The sequence below is a fragment of the Ischnura elegans genome, chromosome 6 (assembly GCF_921293095.1).
Source record: "Ischnura elegans chromosome 6, ioIscEleg1.1, whole genome shotgun sequence".
NCBI classification, from domain to species: Eukaryota; Metazoa; Arthropoda; class Insecta; order Odonata; family Coenagrionidae; genus Ischnura; species Ischnura elegans.
Window position 1 is genome coordinate 50,985,673 of NC_060251.1, and position 6,191 is coordinate 50,991,863.

Genomic DNA, 6,191 nt, shown 5'->3' on the forward strand with positions numbered 1-6,191 from the left:
TTCAGCTCAGAGTAAAACCTCTAAGGTTTGCTCTGAAACAAAGAGTGGTCAGAGTTTCAGTAAAATACATCTCAGAACACCAAATGCAAATTTCATAATGCTGCAAATCCCATTACAATAACTGATTTTACAGAGGAGTAATTCCTCTTGAAAAGCATCGTCACGGACTGACAAGAAATGTCACGGACTGACTTTTGTGATTCCCTTCTGGTATAAATTTATTCACTGCCAAAACATTTTACAAAATAACTTCTTCAATTCAAAATAAACAAAACAAATTTGTGCAAAAACCCTTAAAATCATTCAAAATAATGAACGAACCTCAAAATAGAAAAAATTTATTTACAGTGGCCATAAAAATCAATTAGCGAAACAGATGTTTTTTGCGCGTAGATGACTCATTAAATTTAGTATGTGGCTAAAAACTGTGGTGAGCACATAAAAAAATTCTCTTGTCAGAGACACACGCGACTCATGCTAGTGTCAGCACTTAATAACGAAAGTCTAGACTTTATAGCACAAATTTTGATCCATATCAGAGCCTCCAACCACTTTTTTTATTTAACCAGTCAGTATGACATTTACGTGGAATTGCTCTTTAACATTCTACCCTCCAATACTGTTTCCAACATCCCATCCACGTTAAGTACTCCCTCCATCCATACCTTCGGTCTCCTCCGTATCTCATCTAAATTTTTCTCCTCACCCACCATGTCCAGCACTTCATTGTACATCCTCCCCTCCGTCCACTTAACATTCACCATTTTTCTCCACACCCACATGTCTAACGCCTATTGTCTTCTCTCAGAGTGCTAAAATTAATTACTTAGACACTCCAATATCTTTCTCTCAGAAATATTTTTTCAGTCTTTGTAATTTCCTCCTTACCAAAATATTTTTTTTAATGTTTGGGATACATCAGTTTGGCCGTTTGCGTCTGATAAGGAGACCAACTTCCAGCAAATTTCAATTATTCAGACCTGGTCATGGTTAAGGTTGAATTTTTTTTCTTATCTTCATGAATGCTATCTTTTTCTGAAGAATGCGCACTTCCCAAAGCTTATTCGATGGAAATACTGTATACCGTAGCGGTGTTTTGATCCGGTTGATCATCAGATATTCAGGCCTGGCGACGCCAATTACAGTATTGAAGCTTCTGTTGCATTTATGGATTAAAAAGCCAAATATGCTAGAAAAATGTAAATAGCTATAACTCAAATGGTGGATTCTATTCTAAACTACGTGCCTCTATTTTGTAATCAGTCCTAAAAACGTGTACATAAAGGCCGTATTAGCATTAGGGCCGTGATTAGAATTTAGTTATCTGTGTCATTAAAAACTTTTCACTTTCTTTCCTTGATATTTTTAATATCTTCGAATTTTCAATAAGTTTTAGGTGGCGCAGGTCCGTCCCCATTTCATTCGCAAGCATTTCACAATTCTTGAATTATTGAAATTGTCTCGCTTCTTCTATTAATTGAATTTTTGTGTTCCCATCGAGTCCTTACTTTGCAATGCAAAACAAGCGATTCGAATACTTCCCAAGAAATAATGAAAAAGACGAATATCTTGTTATCCATTGACTTTGGTCGAACTTTATTCGACCTCCAAAAATCCACTGTCATACCTAATTACTTTCTCATAATTTTCGTTTGGCGCATGTCAACCTTGGAATAAATGTAAACAGAGCCCTGAGTTTCCCTGCGTATTGGCCAAAAGGTGAGGCCAACATTGAAATGACTAAGCTATAAATAAAATGAGATTCGATTGAAAAATGTGAATAGTTATATCTTTATTGGTGGAATCTATTCCAAACCACGTACCTCTATTTTCTAATCAGTCCTAACTTCTAAGAGGATTAAAGTTTTCTTCGAAACTAACTAACTCACCTTTCCTATCCGGATAATGCCATCGAATAGACGTAACTTGGTGGCAGGCATAACTCTGTGAAACGAAGAATGTATTCAACGAAGTAACTAGTAATTCCCACAACAAGTAAGCAAGTAATTTTCATGCAGTAAACTTTGAAGATGACTGCATGGCAGTTGAAAAATGACGAAATAATTCAAATTCCGTGTTGAATTCATTTCACTCAATTGTATTGAAGGAACTAGTCAATCTACCTTATATCCTGTCACACAAATGTGAAGAAAGCGGTGGAGGAATAGGGATTTTCCTGACAACCTAGGCCCCAAGCGTGGAAATCAAATATTTTTCTTTCCTGCCCTGCATATATCATATAAACTTTAAAATAAACTTTAAGTGAGCAGACATGAATGATTAATTTATGTAACGATGGGCCGCTATATCGCTATGAGCACTTAAATATAAGTGGTCCATTTTGCTAATTATTAAATGATATATATTGATAATCGAATTAAAGCGAAACTTCACCCATAATAAACAAATAAACTGATTCATTGCTAGCGATGCTATCGGAGAAATCAACTATGTACTCAGCGCTATTTCCTGTCGCAGAAGGAGTGACTTGGCTTGGATCTCATGGATTCGGGGAAGCCGGAAATCATTCTTTCCCATCCTTAGTAGTTCAACTCTGCGGGCAGCACTTTGGAAGAAAACGAATACAGAGTTAAGGAAGAGAAGAAAATTGCGTTAACAAAGGAGGTATTCATGAATTGCAAAGATGTAATGAAAGGATGGTTATGTAAGAGTGTAAATAAAAGGATATTGAAGATGTGGTGCGCGCTATTTGAGTGTAGCCCTGTACGGTGAGGAAATGTGGATACTTTCTAATGTCAGATCGAGCGAGAAAAGGCTCGAAATGTAGGTGTGGAAGAGATTTGAGAAGCGGACGGTAAAGCCATATAGTGCGGACGGATAGCAAGAGGGACGACGAAAAGCAAGTTATACTGGGCAATGAGAGGAAAATTCTGGATGAGACACGGAATAGACGGTAGATTTGGAAGGCGGATATTGAGCGGCGTGGTGTAAAATCGGTGCTAGAAAGAAGAATTTTAGGTAAGCGAGGGAGGGGAAGGGAGAGAATAGGATTTGCTGATAGGAAGGAAAGCGGTAGACTTTTATTGATAATACAAGAGAGAGGTTCAAAAATGGCAAGCTGAGCTAACTCGCAAAACGCGTCACGTATACGTACCTTAACCGGTAGAATAACTGATTTTTAAAATTATTTCCAACCTCCCCGTAAAGAGCACTTAATGGCCTTTACAACGGGGGCTGTAACAATAAAAATGGACATCACAAACATCCATGACCTGGATAGGAGCCATCTACCCATACGGAATTACGACCCACACGAGGACTTGACCGAAGCCGGCTAAAATAATAATATCCTTAGTAATTTGTGCTGGGAGGATTTATTCTCCGAAGAAATCTATTGCCTCAGTTATTCACCCTATCAATGTATTCCTATGGTGCGGCATTTGGAGTAAGCGACCCACAGCTGAGGTCATTTTCGCCATGTGGGAATGGTATGGAAGGAAGGGTGGAGAGAAACCCTGCGCCGGCATTAGCATACTTTTAATGGAAGGTGCCACGGAGACCACGGCTTAATGTCCCATCCGACAGACGGAGTGTTGCGCTTAAAATGTCCTCCACACAATTTTCAAGCAGGGATCGGGCAATTCCTTCTTAAATTCTCTGCCTTTTTTTACCTCCCGTGCCCCTTTATATCTATATAACTAATATCGTACCTCCAAAAATGTAACGTGCACATTTTATTACATAATTTCATTACGGGTAGGTGACACTTTCAGTTATAAATAACTCTGCAAATAGACACTTTGTTTTATAAACACCGTATAATATGTGTGTATGTATCCTGGGTAAGAGATACAGTATTCCTGGCGTCCGTCATTACCAATTATCTTCGGCGTACCCCCGATTGGATCGTTGCGTACCCCTAAGGGGTACGCGTACCACCGCACCGGTTGGGAACCGCTGCACTACGCCAACCAGATCCCTTGCGTTCGTTTGAGGTTCTGCGACTGGAAATAACTTTTCATTCCTCCCTCTTCCTTATCGTCGTCCTCAAAGAGATGGGGAGGGAGAGGGAAGGGGTGGCCATTGGAGCCAAGGGCCACTTTTGATTCGGACCTTCCCACGGGTCCGTCCGTCTGTTTTTGAGCGTGTCTCTCTCCCGTCCAGGCGTCGTCGCTTCTGTTGCTCTGGAGTATCATTCTCCCTCCCTTCCACGCTCTCATCTCGCCAACACTCCATTTCCCTCTTCTGCCTCCTCGCAGTCAATTGTTTGGGCGGTCGTTGCGGAGCCCGAGTTTTAAGACCCCCCTCGGAGGCCGCAGCCAATTGGAAATTGTCGCAATGGTCTCGACCCAGCCCCTCATTCGCCTCCTCCACCCCCGCTCTCCTTGTCGGCTCCCACTCTCTCAGTCCATGCCCCTTCCATCCGCAGCCCCCACCAATGCTCAGCGAATGAGACGAAGTCCTTGTCTTTCGAACGTACTTATTCTTGATGAAGGATTTGATGCTTTCCCGGCGAATCTTGCTGATGAAGCCTTCTCGGGAAATCAGCCGGGTCAGGATGGACATTGCTGCCAACGTTTCGACGGCCTTCTCCGTCATCCGTCGAAACGTTTTCAGCAATGTCCATCCTGACCCGGCTGATTTCCCGAGAAGACTTCATCAGTATTTTTTCTCATCATTAATGAAATGAAAAACGTTGTTGAAGGAATTCTTCTCGGGTTTTCCACCGGTTGAGGCTTTCCATGGCCGACGTTTCGAGGCTCGACTCGAGCATCGTCATCAGGGCAGTTGAAAGTCTAAACGTCGGCCATGGAAAGCCTCAACCGGTGGAAAACCCGAGAAGAATTCCTTCAACTTGTTCGCCGGGAAAAACTCCGATCCTATTTCAAAAACGTTGTTGTTTTCCACCAATTTATTTTTAGGTAAGACTATTTCGACGCAGGAAGGTACTATTCATCTCAAGCGTACATCCCCAATTACCTTTAGTACCGCTGCATCGAAACTAGTCGAACCTATAAATAAATTGGCGGAATACAACAAAGTTTTTCATTTCATTAACGATTAAATGAACTTCCACAAATTTGATCCTGAGACGATAGAGATGATACTTCATCTTCTTCTTAATTTGATTTAGGTACATTTCTTGGACTCCCACTCTGAGGGTCTGGCGTTTAATCTCGTCGTTCCCTCAAACTCGATAAAGCTATTCCTCCCTCTTCCTTAGGTGCATGCAGGTGATTCATGCAGTGATAAGTTCAACCGACTCTGGCGTGATATAGTGGAAGTTTGACATATTGAAATTAAAGGTATGTAGTTGCACTTTTCCATTTCATATGTACTACGTGTTTCGGCTCACAGGTCCATCCTCTGGTACAAGACATGTTCCACTAGTACATGTTCTAGTTCTAGTAGGTACACGTCTTGTATCAGATGATGGCTCTTTAAGCTGAAACGCGTCTTACACGTTAAATAAATGTGGAAAAGTGTAATTAACTTTCATTTCAACATACAGAAATAATTTTGTTCACAATGGAGTTTTGGGAAATGAAGAAGATAAAATTTGAGATTGAAGCAATAGATACGGCAATTTATTTTCCATCATAAGGATAAAGTCCTTGTTTTAATTAAGCCGGAAAATTGTTGCGACCGAATTTTATTAATACAAATTTAAAGAAATCAACGAATCTTGATCACGATAATTATATGACTCCATTATTTAAGAATATTGCCAGCCCTGATGATGGAAAATAAATCTAGCGAAACGTTGAATTCTCTCGCACAGTAAACATTATTCGTGGACCAAAACTCTATGAAGCACACATTGCCAATGCAAATGGCTGATAAGATTATTACAATAGGTAATTTTTACATTCAGGAAATACATTATTAAAATGATTTTTAGATATGAAAACTTCTCCTTGTTCAAATAGTCCTAAAAAATGATAGATAAAGAAAGAGGAGCTACAGAGCAACAGCTTTTAATGGTGGATATTTTACTAGCTTAAAATACGGAGTTCTTGCAGAATACGAAGGAGGTACATGTCATTTTCAAGAAAATTTCAAATCTTCTTCCTAAACTTTATCAACTCACGGTCACAAAAAGTAGGCTTTTCGTGCGATGCTTTCTGAAAATATGTTTTTAATATATCAAATTTTAATCGGCATTACTTGTCTACTTGTAAGCATAAGAAAACTACTGATTTTATTCGTCACTTTGGAAAATATTTTGA